Source organism: Pelophylax lessonae (assembly GCF_965119305.1).
Source record: "Pelophylax lessonae genome assembly, chromosome: 10".
Classification (NCBI taxonomy): domain Eukaryota; kingdom Metazoa; phylum Chordata; class Amphibia; order Anura; family Ranidae; genus Pelophylax; species Pelophylax lessonae.
Window position 1 is genome coordinate 36805040 of NC_138777.1, and position 18114 is coordinate 36823153.

The window sequence follows — 18114 nt, forward strand, 5'->3', positions numbered from 1 at the left end:
AAATTAGTCTGGGGGGCGTGGCGGCGTGGAAAGGGCACAGCGGCGATTTATTATTAATATACCTTAACTATAGTATATATTTTATATGCGGCCTGAGAAAATTTCTCTACACTCAATGTGGCCCAGAGAAGCCAAAAGGTTGGACACCCATGGTATACATAATATTTTCTAAAGGTTATACAGTATTTATATAAAATAATTGATGTGGGGGCTTTTGTTGGGTGTGATTTTTTTTTTTTTTGGGGGGGGGGGGGGCAGCATTTCATTCTTGGACCCAGGCAGCACAATGTCTTGGGCCAGCCCTGGGTGTCTCCTACATTGATTTCCAGCTTCTTGCTTTGGTATATGCATAGTTATGTTGATCCAAGCTGGACCAATGTAATAATGTAAAACAATGCCGTAGATGGAATTCTTCAAAGATCTGCTGACCATGAAAATTTAGAGAGTGACCAGTTGTGTGCCTTGAGGGAGGTGAAAACATAATTGCTTACCACATCACCAGAGAACACAAATGACACAACTGTCCTAATTGTAAAGTTAATGCTAATTCTATCCTCTAGGCAGCAGTTTCCCAGAGTTGTGCTTGATTAGCAGGAGGCCAAAGCAGGTCTGTCCTTTAAGAGGTTAAGAAGGAGAACAAAGTGCATTTTATGGATTTGGTTTGTTACTTGTCTGGTTTGACAACACAAAGTTTCTAAGGAAGAACAGTTACCACGCATTCACTGATGTGACAGCAGACCTCCCGCATACTGCAGGAAGAGATCGGAGGCTGCAATAGTAATGTAAGTCCATCTTAAATAATATAAATGCTCTTTGTGTCTTCTAGTAATCATTCACAGTGCTATAATGACATAGGACATTGGCAAAACTTTTTTAATCTTTAGGCTGTAAATCCCTTTTAAATGCACAATGATCCTCTAATGATCACCTAGCACAGGGGTGTCAAACTAAATTTCATTGTGGGCCGCATCAACATTATAGTTGTCTTCAAAGGGCCGATCGTATCAGTAAGACCAGATGTCCAGAGCACACTACCAGAGTCGGCTCTAGGCTTTGTGAGGATTTAGGCAGAATTTAGACATGAGGCCCTACTCACCCTCTTTGTAGAGGTTAAGGAAGAACCCCGAGGCTGAGCATCTAATTACTGCTGCTTGTGTGGGTGGGATGTGTACTGTGGAAATCACTTGGGATGAATAGGAGAGGGATGGGACTGGGAACCATGGGATAGGGGAGAAGGAGGAGGGGGTAAAAAGGGGTGAGTGGGTAGATGATGAGGGATGGGTAGAGGAGAACTGGAGTTAAACTGGGGGATCCTGGTCTGTATAGTAATATAAAAAAGGAGCAGGATTTGTGCTCGCATGAGGGGGACAGGGGGACAGACAGACAGGGGGACAGACAGACAGAGGGACAGACAGGGGGACAGACAGACAGGGGGACAGACAGACAGAGGGACAGACAGGGGGACAGACAGACAGAGGGACAGACAGGGGGACAGACATGGGGACAGACAGACAGAGGGACAGACAGGCAGGGTGACAGACAGAGAGACAGACAGACGGACAGGCGGACAGACAGACAGGAGGACAGACATACGGACATGGGGACAGACATACGGACAGGGGGACAGACATACGGACAAGGGGACAGACAGACAGACAGGGGGGCAGACAGACAGACAGACAGGGGGACAGACAGACAGACAGACAGGGGGACAGACAGACGGACTGGGGGACAGACAGGGGGACAGACAAACAGGGGGACAGACAGAGGGACAGACAGACAGACAGACAGGAGGCCAGACAAACAGAGGGACAGACAGACAGGGGGACAGACAGACGGACAGGGTGACAGACAGACAGACAGGGGGACAGACAGACAGACAGGGGGACAGACAGACAGACAGGGGGACAGACAGGGGGACAAAAAATCCCAAGTAGCATATAATAATTTGTTTGTGCAAAATTTATAGGGTCTACAAACTATGGGATAATTTTTTGGAATTTTTATTTATTTATTTTTTACTAGTAATGGCGGCGATCAGCGATTTTTAGCAGGAGTGGAAAAATCGGACACCTGACTAACACTTCTGACACTTTTTCAGAACCAGTGACAGTGATCAGTGCTAAAAATATGCACTGTCACTGTACTAATGACACTGGCTGGGAAGGGGTTAACATCAGGGGCGATCAAAGGGTTAACTGTGCCCCTAGTGCTTACTAACTGTGTGGGGGAGGTGCTTGTACTGTGGGAAGACAGAGATCCATGTTCCTGCTTAGCAGAAACACAGGATCTCTACCTTTTCTTGTCACAGACTGCCCTTCTGCCTGTCTCCCAAACAATTGGCTCCCCCTGTGTCCAATCACATTGGGGGTGGGCCTCCGAGGGGAGAGCATGCGCACCCCAGACCAGGAAGGGCATAATCACGTACAGGTACGTGATTCTACCCAGAGAGGCCGCCATGCCGTGCTAAATGTACGTGGGGTGGTTGGCATCTGGATAAAAAAGATTTTTACAGGAGCAATGTTTTTAATGATGCTCAAAGTGCATTAAAAAAAAGAAAAAAAAAAAGAAAAATTCCTTTAAAGAGGTTGTAAACTCGAATAAAATTTTTTTTTTTTCTTACACCCTGCAAAAGAAAGACATAATGAGCTAGTATGCATCGCATATTAGCTCATTATGCAATACTTACCTCAGAACGAGCCCCCGCCGTGCCGCTCACTCACCTCTATGACGGGCGACATGTCTAGTCGCCCGTCTTCCGGGATCGCGGCATCCGGCCATCTGATTGGCCGGAGCCGTGGTGACGTCACTCCCGCGCACGCGCGCGGGAGCCGACAGTCACGGCACGGGGCTCTGAAGGAACGGCACGATCGGCCGTTCCTTCAGAGCGCATGCGCCAGTGACGTCACTGGCGACATGTAAGGTAAATATCTCCTAAACGGTACATGTTTAGGAGATATTTACAGTACCTATAGGTAAGCCTTATCATAGGCTTGCCTATAGGTACAAGTTGTAGAGGAGGGTTTACTTCCTCTTTAAATATAGTGCCTGGGGGTTCCCTTAGTCTGCCTGTAAAGTTGCTCATCTGTAGCATGTATAGAACATGCTGCAGCAAAAATTAAATTTCAAGAGAAAAAAAATGCATGAAACTACATTTAATTTGCCAGCCATCCAATACCATTGCCGGCAATAACAAAATGTTTAAAAACGGCATGCCACCCCCCCCCCCCCCCAGTCCATTCCAGGCCGTTTCGGGTCTTGTGGCGATTTCAAGGGAAACCCACGGCAAAAATAAAAAAAATAAATAAATAAAATGGCGTGGGGTCCACCACAAAATCTATACTAAACCCTTATCCGAGCATCCAGCCTGGCAGGTCAGGAAACTGAGGGGAATGATCGAGAGCCCCCCTCCTGAACCATAGCAGGCCACGTGCTCTTAACAATAGGGGGAGGGGCCTCCCCTGTGTGAATAAGTATGGGGTACCTACCCATTCACCAAAAAAAGTGTTAAAAACACAGAGACAGTTTTTGACAATTCCTTTAATAAAACAAAAAACAGTTCTTATGTAACTAAGGGCGGGGCCACCTGGCGATGTCACCCAGTGGCACCGCCCCCTTGGGACATCACGACCCAACATGCATCGGTCCATGATGTCACAAGGCAGCGGTGCCACCAGGTGACGTCACCAGGTGGCTTCCCCCCTTACCCATATATTAACTGTCAAATGGCAAGCCAGGCATTTGGCTATTTGCCATACTGAACGGTGGAGCGTTTTTTTTTTTTTTTCTTTTTTGGGTCTGGCGATGGCAGCGGTGTTGTGATTGGCTGATTTACATTGGGGGACGCTGTTTTTTTTTTTTTTTTTAATAAAGAAACTGTCTCTGTATTTTTATTACTTTTTGACATTTGTTTGGTGAATGGGTAGGAGTATTATGTACCCCATACTCATTCACATGGGGAGGGGGGCGGGATCAGGGTCTCCCATTGGTAAAGGGGACTTCCAGGTTCTGATAAGCCCCCTGCCTGCAGACACCCACAACCACAGCCTAGGGTTGTGGGGATGAGACCCTTGTCCCCATCAACATGGGAGGTACAACTCCACTGCCCAAAAGCACCCACCCCCCATTTTGAGGGCATGTGGCCTGGTATGGTTAAGAGGGGGGGGGGACGCTCGCTTGTCCCCTCCCTTTTCTGGCCTACCCTTATCCTACACTTGGATAAGGGTCTTGTGGGGGGGACTCCACACCATTTTGTTTTTAATTTTGGCGTAGGGTTCTCCTTAAAAGCCATACCAGACCGGAAGGATAGTCCATTGGCAGCTGATGACTGATCAGTTGTTAAGGATGCCGCGGCCGGCTTCTTGGCCCATTCCTTAAAGTAGAAGTCCACCCTAACACTAAAATCCCTGCATCTTTAGACATCAGCGATCTAACACTAACCTATCTAACCCTGTAAAAAATAAAAATCAGCATACATAACTTTTAAGCCGATCTGATCCGATCCCACAGCTTCACTGTGTAGGCGGGTGCGGAGGCACATCCGACAACGCAAGCCCCGTTGTCAGCTGTGTCCTCTTCTGAGCTTCTGCTGCTGGAGACCGGATTGGCTTAAAAAAAGGTATATATACCGATTTCTTCTTTACAGGGCTAGATAGGTTAGTGTTCGATTGTGCAGGTCTATAGATGCAGGGATTTTAGTTTTAGGGTGGATTAACACTTAAACAACCAGCTTTTCACTGCGCCCTGATTGGGCAAAGCTCAGTGGATTTCAGGATGTTCGCTGAACGGGTGAACAGGCGATGTTTAGGCCAAACTTTTGATCGGCCCAAACCATTCTCCCAACATTAACGTAAAGTTGCACATAAAGCTCCATGCAGCCGGCCGCCTACTATTGATTTCAGTACTGACATTGCGTGCCAGGAACTATTCTATCTGAAAGCTTGCTATGGTGATATGTTAAACAGTAAAAATTAACTTTATTTGTGGGAAGGAGAATTGCTGTAGATTAGCAACTTCCTTGTTTAAACATTGACAGCAACAAAGGGACATTAAGAGCCGGTTCACACTACCACGACTCAAAGTCAACCCAACTTTGGGTGACTTTGAAGTCACCCGTGCAGCACGACTTCATCGCGGCTTGCAAACGACTTCTCATAATAGAAGTCAATGCAAGTCGCTCCGACTTCACCCAAAAATAGTGCAGGAACCTTTTTCTAAGTCGGAGAGACTTGAGTCGCTCTGATTAGAACAGTTCCATTGCACAGCATGGGCGCTACTTGTCAGGCGACCAAGTCGCTTGACAAGTCGGAGTAGTGTGAACTGGCTTTAACACATCACTGCCTGCATCGTGTGTATGTAAAGCCTGCTTGTTTTGTTTTTTTTTCTTTTTTTATAAAGCCGTTATAACCCGCTACACTTTTTTTTTCCTTACCCGCAAGGCAAAGGCATAATGTGCTAGTATGCATCATATACAAGCACACTATGTTAAACTTACCTGAAAACAAAGCGTTCCAGTGATATGATGCCATCAGAGGCAGCGTCCATCTCTACTCAGTCTTCCTTCTGGTTTTGCAGCTCCGGCTCTGTGACTGGCTGGAGCCGTGATGATGTCACTCCCACGCATGCGTGTGGGAGCTGACAGTCACGGCACACTGCTCTGAAGAAACGGCACAAGCGGCCGTTCCTACAGAGCACATGCACCAGTGAGGTAACTGGCTGCTAGCTCAGTAAATATCTCCTGAACGGTGCACGTTTAGGAGATATTTACACTACCTATAGGTAAGCCTTAACCACTTTGATGTAGCTCTACGTCGGCTCGGAGAAGTGGTTGTACCGGGATGATGCCTGCAGCTAGAGGCATCATCCCGTTACCATTTTTTAGAGCCGGCGGTTGGCTTTCAGGGAACGCCCCCTCCTGATGCCTTCCGTGGCTCTGCCCGCGTCTCCCATCCCACCGGGAGACCCAAGCAACCAGCTAGCTAGTTGGAGTCCCGATCAAAGCCGAATTTGGCTTTGATCGGGTCTCCGATGTAGTAACCTGGAATCGGCGTGATGACGTCTCGTCCGGGTTACTCAGTGGCTAAAGGCGCCAAATTTAAAAAAAGTCTCAGTATTTAAAAATGCAGATTTCGGCATTTTGAATACATTGAAGTGCAGGGGAGGGGTCTGGGGTCTTTTTAGACCCCGATCCCTCCATAAAGAGAACCTGTCACTGCCTATTACTGTGATGTTTACATTGCTTGTGACAGCAATAAAAAGTGATCAGATTTTTTGTTTTTTTTAAAAACTGTGCTAAAATTAAAAATTTAATAAAATAAACAGAAAAAAATAATTTTTAAAGCGCCCCTGTCGATGTGAGCTCGCGCACGAAAGAAAACGCATACGGAAGTTGAGCCCGCAAATGAAAGCGCTGTTAAAACCACACATATGAGGTATCGCCGCGATCGTCAGAGCGAGAGCAATAATTCTAAAAAAAGAGCTACTCTGTAACCCAAAAATGGTAACTGTTAAATTTTTTTAAAGCATCGGCTATGGAGATTTTTATTGACCGTATTTTGTCGCCATTCCGCGGGTGTACGCAATTTTAAACCGTAACATGTTAGGTATCTATTTACTCGGTGTGACATCATCTTTCACAATATACCAAAAAAAACATGGGCTAACTTTACTGTTTAGTTTTTTTTAAATGCAGTGAAATTTATTTTTTCCCCAACAAAATGGCGTTTCAAGATCGCTGCGCAAATACCGCGTAACAAAAAATATTGCAACGACCGCCATTTTATTCTCCAGAGTCTTTTCTAAAAAAAAAATATATATATATATATATATATATATATATATATAATATTTGGGGGTTCTAAGTAATTTTGTAGCTAAAAATACAGATTTGAATGTGTGAACAACGTGTCAGAAATGGGCTCGGTCCAAAAGTGGTTAATATGGGCTTACCTATAGGTAAAACCTAAAGATGGAAGTTTGCTTCCTCTTTAAGCAACGGGTTTTTTTCTTAGATTGAATCGAACCATACAATAGCAGATAGATACACATGTCGGTGACAATTACCCATAATCTACATAAAAACTGATAGAGTGAATAAGTAAGTCGCTAGCACAACCATAAATTCTTAACATGTACATATATATCTCAGATGATGAACCTCAAAATACAACTCGTTAGATCAAGTGGAATACATCTAGCCACCACCTTGTCATTCGCTGTCTCAAGCACATATTAGACTGGTCTGTCTGGACCTTACACCAGTCGCATCTGAACCAGTTCCCATAGGCTAAGTCCAGGGGTGTCAAGTCATGGTGCCCACAATTTTTCAAACTTTCCCACACATCCCCTGTGCTGGTAATATTTTGTGTTACCCACATTTGTCAGGAGATTTCCAGAGTAACAAAAGAAGTTTGTGGGCTTGAAAGAGAAGGTGATTGATCATTGATGGGGAAAAGGGAACAGCCATTTTATTTATCAAACATGTATTTATGATTAAGCAGATATTTTAGGTGTATATGTTGTGATAAGTCATATTGTATAACAGCTGTTGTCTTCAAAAGCCATTTATACCTCCTGTTGTTAGATTGCTATCTCGACCTTTGAGCCCCGGTTCACACTTCTGCGAGTGCCGGGTTCGCATGTAATGTCGGAGCGCACTGCTCCGACATTACATGCGATCAGCTGTGCGGTGCGAGTTTAGCCATATAGTTTGTATGGCTAAATTCGCATCGCACCCGGAGCAAACACGCACAGGAGGCATTTTTGCAGCCGCATCAGGATCGGATCGCACAGCGGTTCACACTTGTGCGATCGGATCCTGTGCGAACTGCACGATCGCACTGCGATATGCGATCAAACTGGGGGTGTCGTTAAGATTACATTGACACCCCCAGCGTATCGCATATGGCAGTGTGAACTGCCGGGGGTGCGTGTGCGATGCGGGAACAGGCTGCGAATTCGCAGCCTTCCCGCATTGCATAAATGTGAACCGAGCCTGAAGACCTGTCCAGTTGTTTACTGGGAGTAACAAGCCTTTGTGAACAACTATTCCGCATTTCAGCCCCGGTTCACACTTCTGCGAGTGCCGGGTTTGCATGTAATATCGGAGCGCACTGCTCCGACGTTACATGCGATCAGCTGTGCGGTGCGAGTTTAGCCATACAGTTTGTATGGCTAAATTCGCATCGCACCCGGAGCAAACACGCACAGGAGGCATTTTTGCAGCCGCATCAGGATCGGATCGCACAGCGGTTCACACTTGTGCGATCGGATCCTGTGCGAACTGCACGATCGCACTGCGATATGCGATCAAACTGGGGGTGTCGTTAAGATTACATTGACACCCCCAGCGTATCGCATATGGCAGTGTGAACTGCCGGGGGTGCGTGTGCGATGAGGGAACAGGCTGCGGATTCGCAGCCTTCCCGCATCACATAAATGTGAACCGAGCCTCAATCAAAGAAACTTTAGATAGATAGGTGCCACCCTCTTCAGAATGTATAAATTGTAATACAAGTCCTTAGGAAGTTAGAGCAATCTTTATTAAGCCAACAGAATGTATGTAACTGAATTGCTCTCCAAACATGTTTACCTACATGTTTGTCTAATAAATATAATTTTCAATCTGGCTTCAACAGTCAAAATGTTACTGAAACCCGTGAGTTTTGGGGTTACCCTTACAATCGTGGTCACCATTCTCGTGGGCTCCTCAGATATAAGGTCACTCAGCATACAATATTTAGGGTCTAGCGCAGCCTTTCTCAACCTTTTCAACGCAGAGGAACCCTTGAAATAAATTTCAGGTCTCGGGGAACTCCTGCTAAAAAGGACAAATCTACAAAATCTAGTGTGACAGTCAGTGGGAAGAATGCTCCTTACTCTTGTCATCATTGGGAAGAATTATCCCCTTACAGATAGCTAAAAGGAACAATGGTGTCATTGGGAACTTATCTGAGAGGCAGAAATTGCCCATTGCTCAAGGAACCCCTGGCAACCTTAGGAGGATCCCTGGGATAGAAGATTGAAATACCCTATTAAGGGTATCCAAAACAGCTGTCCAATATCCGTGTAGTTTAGGGCATCTCCAGAGAAGGTGGATGAGATCGCCCCTGTCCTGTTTACATCTATGACATACGGAGTCAGCAAGTAAGCCCATATTGTGCAGTTTGACAGGTGTGAAATGGGATCTCAGAACTATATATAACTGGGATACATTTTTGTGATGAAATTAATGAGCTAGTTATCACCGTCTGCAGCACGTCACCCCACTGATCACCAGACATTGTACCCACATCTCCCTCCCACCAGTGGTGTATTTAGGTTTTGTGCTGCCCTAGGCCTGACTAAACTTGTGCACCCCCTAATTGAAATACGACCCACCCCTTCCTGTAAAGGCCACACTCCTTCCTGTTTATGACACGCCCTTTTATCTGTAACCCACAGACCACAACTACAGTCTATCAGAGCCCATCAGTGCCGCCTTATCAGTGCCCATCAGTGCAACCTCATCAGTGCAGCATATCAGTACAGCCCCATCAGTGGCCATCAGTACAGCCCCATTAGTGGCCACCAGTGCAGCCTATCAGTGCATCATATCAGTGCCCATCAGTACAGCTTATCTGTGCTGCCTCATCAGTGGCCATCAGCACAGCCTCATCTGTGGCCATCAGCACAGCCCATTACTGCCCATCAGTGCAACATATCAGTGCCCATCAGTACAGCTTATCTGTGCTGCCTCATCAGTGGCCATCAGCACAGCCTCATCTGTGGCCATCAGCACAGCCCATTAGTGCCCATCAGTGCAACATATCAGTGCCCATCAGGGCACCATATCAGTGCAGCCCCATCAGTGAAGCCTATCAGTGCTGCCTCAAGCCCATCAGTGCAGTCTCATCAGTACCCATCAGTGCAGCATATCAGTGCTGCCTTATCAATGCAGCCGCATTAGTGCCCATCAGTGCAGTTTAACAGTACCCACCATTGGCAACACATTAGTGGCCATCAGAGCAGCATATTAGTGCCCATCAGTGCAGCATATTAGCGACCATCAGTGCAGCATATCAGAGCATATCAGTGCCTATCAGTGCAGCATATCAGTGCTGCCATATCAGTGCAGCCCTGATTACTGATTGTAATCATAGGATTATGTCACTTATTTGAATAATAATTTGGAAGTCCAGAGTCATTATACAAATAAGTGAAATAATCAGTGGCAGCAAACACAAGTCTACATTTTTTGCTGCCCCCCCTACAAAGTGCTGCCCTAGGCCTGGGCCTTGTTGGCCTAGGCCAAGATACAGCACTGCCTCCCACTACTCACCAGCTTTGGTGAAATAGTTATCCAGATAGTCACTCAGCAACATATTGTAGCACTGAGAGATAAGGTCTTTAGTATGTTCTACTAAGGAGATCTGTGTAAAGATAGGGGTTGGTGATAAGGTCCACAGGGCTGCCTGACCTTGAGCTCTAATTGCGTGCTGAAATTGAACAAAATAAAATTGTATACAAGAGGGAAGACTAAAGGCCCGCACACACCATACGAAAATCGGAAGTAAAATTTTGTCCGACGAACGATCTGCCGATTTTTGGATTGTTAGCATGGTGCTTTCGACAGCCGATTACGAATTTTCGGACGACAAAATCTGGATGTGCAGGCTATAAAATTTTTATCGTACGTCAACACAACGTCCGATTTTCGTTTAATTAGTACAGCTTTCGTCCGAAAAAAATCGTAAAAGCAAGACTAGGCATGCTCAGAAACGAAAGAACACATACAAAGCAATCCAACACGTGACATCACTTTTGAAGTAGAATTCTGTCGTACGAGGATTTTGCCTATGAAAGTAACCTCTTCACTTTCCATATGAGACTAGCATGCAACAAAAATCAGAGGAAAAATCGTTCGATAATCTGATCGTGTGTACGAGGCTTATATCTCTCCTGGAGAGTGGAGAACGGGAGAAGATTCCTATTATGAAAAATGTGTCTCAAATGGGTCACTCCATACGCTTTCCACATGGAACCCTGTTGCAGCTTGTACAGTTCCCCATATGATTTATTACCCCAGATCAGGAAGCCTGCTTTTTCTAGTTTCCCTTCACTTCCTGTCCCAAAGATGAAGCAGAAAGTGAAAGGAAATCTGTAGCGAGCGATATAAATTGCTTTACATACAATTCAATTGATAAAGGCAGTGATTGACTGAAGTGCTAATAATCACAAAAACAAAAATTAGATATATTGTAGTTTATTAGACCCTAAGAGCCGGTTCACACAGGCGTGACCCGACTTTGCCGGGCGACCTGTGAAGTCGCGGTGCGCAGCTCGCACCGCGACCTCAGAGCGGCATGCACGGACTTCATATCATTGTCAATGCAGGTCGCTCCAGGTCGCCTTAAAGTAGCTCAGGACCCTTTTTCTAAGTCGGAGCGACTTGTGTCGCTCCTATTAGAACGGTGCTAATCTATGGCAGGCGACCCGCGGCGACTTGTCAGGCGACCAGGTCGCCTGACAAGTCGCCCCAGTGTGAACCGGCCCTAAATGTGGTGGCTGCATTTGTTTTTGTTTTTTTTAAGCTTTTTTTTCCCTTTATTTTCACCAGGTGATATGACCACTAACACACTTGCTGTCCTAGGGTGTCTGCACTTTGCAATGTGGGGAGGGGGGGGGGGGGCTAGTATTAAAGCGGTTGTACACCCAAACAAAAAAAACAAAAAAAAACAAAAAAAAACCTGCAAGACAAAGGCATAATGAGCTAGTATGCGGTTTGGCGGCTCCGGCGTTGTGATTGGCCGGAGCCGCGATGACGTCACTCCCGCGCATGCCGGCAAGCAAAACTGAAGGTCCCCACGGACCTTCAGAACGCAACGCCCTGCTCGCGTGAGCGGCTGCATGCACTGCAAATATCTCCTAAACCGTACCGGTTTAGGAGATATTAATTGTACCTACAGGTAAGCCTTATTATAGGCTTACCTGTAGGTAAAAGTGTCAAAAAGCGGGATACTACCGCTTTAAATGTACCAGCAGATTTAGATGGACGTTTCTAACAAATGAAAGCTGAACTGCAGCTAACACTTTTTAAGTAGTTACAATAGGTGCTCAACCGGTGGCCCTCCTGCTGTTGCAGAACTACAAGTCTAATGAGGCATTGCAAGCCGCTGGCAGTTACAAGCATTACTCCAAAAGGCAGAGGCATGATGGGACTTGTAGTTCCTTAACAGCTGGAGGGCCACAGGTTGAGCAACCGTGAGTTACATCAGCAGTTTTGCTTTTTCCTTTTGAGATAAAGGTTTTACGTAAATTAATAAATAGCTGAGCATTGTAAGCACCCCTGTTGGTGTTAAACGGTTCATCTCAATCATCTGACACCTTATCTGGACAGCTAAAAAAATAACAGACTTACAGTGAGGCTCACCAGGTGAAAATCAAGGAAAAAAAGGCCAAAAAAGAAAGAAAACGAATGCAGCCACCACACTAAGAATTGGTAAGCTGCAATGTATTCACAATTTTTGTTTTGGGGTTTTATTACTGCTTTAGGCTATGTTCACATGTTAGCGTAGCGGACCGCGGGCAGAATCACTGCGATTCTGCCTGGGGTCCGGAAATCATTGCAAATCGCGGGACGCCTGTGCGTTGCCGTTGATTTGCAATGGCACCCCAAACGCTGTGCGATGTTGCCGCGATTTCCGCCTGCCGAATCGCTGTAACATCGCGCAAGCAAAATCGCATGACGCCCCAAAGAAGCTCTTGTACCTTTTTTGGGCTTCACCGCGATTCTGCCTGCGGTCCGCTACGCTAACATGTGAACGTAGCCTTAAGGTTTGGTTCACACTAGAGCGATTTCAGATGTGACTTGAGTCATACAGAACCGCATGAGAAGGGAAATCCCATTGTTTTCAATAGAGCCTAGTTTTACTTTGATGCAATTCCAGTGCGATTTTGGCTCCAGAAAATATCAAAACCTTATCAAAGTTGCATCCAAGTAGCACTACATAATTGCACTGAAAATCATATTGCAGCAGTGTGAACCTAACCTTACAGTGAAAGTTCAACCAAAAGGGGAACGCCCCCCCCCCCCCCTTTACATTTGGTGGGTATCTGATTTTGACAGGTACCTGCTCCCCCACTTCCGGTCAGAGCAGAAATACGGGTTCTGAGCAGAAATACGGCTCCCCTCTTTCCCCCCGCAGGCTTCTGGAACACATCACAGATCCCAAAAAACTGTGTGACCATTCGTAAAGCGCAGCACGGCTTGCGCATGCGCAGTTGAGAGTTGGCTGTGAAGCCACAAGGCTTTGCTGACAGTTAAGAAGGCAGCACCTGATCCTGAAGCCAATTGAAGAATCGGCTCCAATGAGGACAGCGCTGGATCAGTGCTGTATCTTGGCCTAGGCCTATAAGGCCCAGGCCTAGGGCGGCACTTTGCAGGGGGGCAGTAAAAAAGCTGCACCCCACATGAAAAAAAACAGCCTCCTCCCAGATCCCGCATGAAAGGGGTGTCCGCCGGCTTGTGCTACACTTTTTAGTATAGTGCCAGTCTTGTGGGGCGAATTGGGCTGGAGGGCAGGGTCCAGGAGGCAAATCACTAATAAGGCAGCACTGATATGCTGCACTGATGGGCACTGATGAGGCTGCACTGATGGGCACTGATGAGGCTGAACTCATGGGAACTGATGAGGCTGCACTGCTGGGCACTGATAGACTGTGGTTGTGGTCTGTGGTTTACAGATGACAGGGCGTGTCATAAACAGGAAGGGGGTGTGGCTTTTACAGGAAGGGGTGGGTTATATTTAAATTAGGGGGTGCACATGTTTAGTCAGGCCTAGGGCAGCACAAAACCTAAATACACCACTGCTCTGGATCCCTGGACAGGTAAGTGTTCTTATATTAAAAGGCAGCAGCTAACGTATTTGTAGGTGTGTCATTTTTTTGGAGGGCAGGGATTGGAGCTCCTCTTAAATTTCTCTTTTTCAAGTGAAATAAACAGGACATTTAAAATTCCCATTCCTATACAAAAATAATAAAAATGTAGTCTTGTATTTTTCTTTTCAAACAGAGGTATGCCATAGAATACTAATCTTTTTCCTTCTTTCCTATGTGATGATTTATTGTCAGAATTATGGCACATGATCTGGTCCTACCAGGGTGCCCAGTCCACACATCAGAACTTCAAGATGTTATCTTCAGCCTTACAAGGAAGTCAAGTCACCACAGTCACAGCATGTAAGTCACAGTTGACTCATTAGCTGCATTAGCTGGAAGTTGGGTAAAGTTGCTGGCTTTTTACCCAACTTCCAGTGACAATAATAACAGATTATTCAAAACTCACCCTGGGAAATATTCCTATTTTTGAGTACTGTTCTACTTTTTTGCAGAATAGCCGGGCAGATATCTTCAATTTTAGTTTTGTTTTTTTCTTTCATCTTATACGTTTTATTTCATCCTTTAGCAGAGCACATTGTACACTTACCCTACGTTCACGCCTACAGTATCTCACAAAAGTGAGTACACCCCTCACATTTTTGTAAATATTTTATTATATCTTTTCATGTAACAACACTGAAGAAATTACACTTCGCTACAATGTAAAGTAATGAGTGTACAGCTTGTATAAGGCCCCGTTCACACTGGGGCGACCTGTCAGGCGACCGTAGGTCACCTGCCATAGAGAAGCTGTGGACCCGTTCTAATAGGAGCGACACAAGTCGCTCCGACTTAGAAAAAGGGTCCGGAGCTTCTTTGGGGCGACCTGGAGCGACCTGCATTGACTTCAATGTTATGAAGTCCGTGCCGGCTGTGAGGTCGCCCCGGCAAGTCGGATCGCCCCAGTGTGAACGGGGTCTAACAGTGTAAATTTGCTGTCCCCCTCAAAATAACTCAACACACAGCCATTAATGTCTAAACTGCTGGCAACAAAAGTGAGTACCAGCTTTCAGGGTATGCACATGCTGGTATCAATTAACTATCCAATTATCTTCTGCCTGAATGCACCTGTCCCATTCAATAACTATTTCAGTTGCCTATATAAATGTCCTTTTACCTCCAGCGGGTGGAGGTCTGACGAAGGAGCTGAGCTCCGAAACATGTAACCGCCCACCACCCGCTCTATTGGACACCAGCCGCTGCGTCCACACCCTGCCTTCAGGAAATCTCATGCCGACCAGGCTGAGACACAGACGAAAGGACGCATCTACAGGAAGCGGATCACCGGATGTCCCCATTGCAACCACTCAGCACAGCGTATAGGAAGACTCCAGACAGATCTTTGCTATGCCCATGTCATATTTACCAAATGTGAGTGCTTTTATACTTTTAACCTAATAAATACTCAGAGCCTACTGCACTTAGAGGCGCCTTGTCTTTTTATCTTTAACAAAAGTGAGTACACCCCTAAATGGAAATGTCCAAATTAGGCCCAAAGTGTCAATATTTTGTGTGGCCACCATTTTTTTCCAGCACTGCCCTAACTCTCTTGGGCATGGAGTTCACCAGGGCTTCACAGGCTACCCCTTTAATTCCTCTTCCACTCCTCCATGACGACTTCAGGGAGCTGGTGGATGTTAGAGGCCTTGCGCTCCTCCACCTTCCATTTGAGGATGCCCCACAGATGCTCAATAGGGTTTAGGTCTGGAGACATGCTTGGCCAGTCCATCACCTTTACCCTCAGCTTCTTTAGCAAGGCAGTGGTCATATTGGAGGTGTGTTTGGGGTCGTTATGTTGGAATACTGCCCTGCGGCTCAGTCTCCGAAAGGGAGGGGATCATGCTCTTCTTCAGTATGTCACAGCACATGTTGGCATTCATGGTTCCCTCAATGAATTGTAGCTCCCCAGTGTCGGCAGCCTTCATGCAGCCCCAAACCATGACACTCCCACCACCATGCTTGACTGTAGGCAAGACACACTTGTCTTTGTACTCCTCATCTGGTTGCTGTCACACACGCTTGACACCATCTGAATCAAATAAGTTCATCTAGGTCTCATCAGACCACAGGACATGGTTCCAGTAATCCATGTCCTTAGTCTGCTTGTCTTCAGCAAACTGTTTGCGGGCTTTCTTGTGCATCATCTTTAGAAGAAGCTTTCTTCTGGGACGACAGCAATGCAGACAAATTTAATGCAGTGTGCGGTGTATGGTCTGAGCACTGACAGGCTGACCCCCCACCCCTTCAGCCTCTGCAGCAATGCTGGCAGCACTCAGACAACCTCTGGATATCACGCTGAGCACCTGCACTCAACTTCTTAGGTCGACCATGGCTTGACCTGTTCTGAGTGGAACCTGTCCTGTTAAACTGCTGTATGGTCTTGGCCACTGTGCTGCAGCTCAGTTTCAGGGTCTTGGCACTCTTAATATAGCCTAGGCCAGTGATGGTGAACCTTGGCACCCCAGATGTTTTGGAGCTGCATTTCCCATGATGCTCAACTACGCTGCAAAGTGCATTAGCATCATGGGAAATGTAGTTTCAAAAAGACATCTGGCATGCCAAGGTTCACCATCACTGGCCTAGGCCATCTTTATGTAGTGCAACAATTCTTTTTTTTAGATCCTTGGAGGAGTTCTTTGCCATGAGGTGCCATGTTAAACTTCCAGTGACCAGTATGAGAGCATGAGAGCAATAACACCAAATTTAACACACCTGCTCCCCATTCCCACCTGAAACCTTGTAACACTAACGAGTCACATGAATCTGGGGAGGGAAAATGTCTAATTGGACCTGATTTGACATTTTCACTTAGGGGTGTACTCACTTTTGTTGCCAGCGGTTTAGACATTAATGGCTGTGTGTTGAGTTATTTTGAGGGGACAGCAAATTTACACTTTTATACAAGCTGTACACTCACTATTTTACATTGTAGCAAAGTGTCATTTCTTCAGTGTTGTCACATGAAAAGATATAATAAAATATTTACAAAAATGTGAGGGGTGTACTCACTTTTCTAATTTACTGTATATTTGTGAAATGGCTAAGATGCCACATGTTCTGCACTCTCTCCTTCGATTTTCCAGTAAGTTTGACATGTACATGATATAATGACTTCCTCCATGGCCCTGGATATGTATTCATCCACTTTCACTGCTGGCCTTTACCTCCATATAGGCTGCTCCCACTAACCAAGCACCTAAATGAGCTTAACATCTTCACCCCCCCCCCCCCCCATCCAGGAGAAGTAGAAAGGCACCAGTAACCATATAACACACTTTATGGGAATGTACAAGAATTTGTGAGATATTGTTTGTGTTTTTTAGTGCATTTTGCATTTATATCTAAAGTTTAGAAATAAAATCGGTTTTATTAGTGGTAATCAGCACGAATTCATGAAGAATCATTCTTGCCAGACCAATCTATTAGGGATCTATGAAGAAGCGACCTGCCATCTAGATAAAGGAAGGCCTGTGGATGTGGTGTATCTGGATTTTGCAAAGGCTTTTGATACAGTTCCCCACAAATGTTTACTTTACAAACTGAGGTCTGTCAGCATGGACCATAGGGTGAGTACCTGGATTAAAAACTTGCTACAGGCATGGGTTCAGTGGCTGGTACTGCTGGCTGGTACTGCTGGCGGGTACTGCTGGCTGGTACTGCTGGCTGGTACTGCTGGCGGGTACTGCTGGCTGGTACCTTTGCAATGCATTCCAGGTTCAGAGTTGTCAGTTCTCATTTGGTAGTATTTAAATGAGCAGCAGATCTGGAACCCTCTGACCCCAGTCCACTTGGGTTGAACACAGAGGAGGCATTAGGGGATGCCACTGATCCCATCCCTCCACCACCATCCCTCTGCCACTGATCCCAACCCCCCACCACCATCCCTCTGTCACTGATCCCATCCTTCCACCACCATCCCTATGGCACTCATCCAACCCCCCCCCCCCCCGGATGGGCTGGATTTACTCCCTACACTTGCACGTTTATATTGGACACCTCCTATTTCGCAGCGGGTGTGATCCTGATATCTCCGGATATGTGTTTTTATAGTCATATTGTATTGTTTTTTTCCTATCTAATTGGCTTTTCTTTTTTTTCTTTGCGCTGCACTTATTTGTATTACATGTTTATCAAGGGTTTGTGTTTTTGACCTTGTAATGTTCAGCAGGCATATCATATTCATTATTCGCTATATTG

At 45.9% G+C, this 18114-nt stretch overlaps 1 long non-coding RNA gene across 2 annotated transcripts in view; it reads left to right on the top strand.

Moving 5' to 3' along the window:
• Positions 1-542: 542 nt before the first annotated feature.
• The window catches only part of LOC309564931, a 114607-nt gene continuing 97035 nt past the window's right edge, over positions 543-18114 (top strand). The window contains exon 1 of one of the 2 annotated variants that reach the window (XR_014225769.1): positions 543-782. This is a non-coding gene — a long non-coding RNA (uncharacterized lncRNA). Of the gene's footprint in view, positions 783-14086; positions 14218-18114 lie in introns of those variants that run through there. The other variant, XR_014225770.1, reaches the window with a different exon arrangement.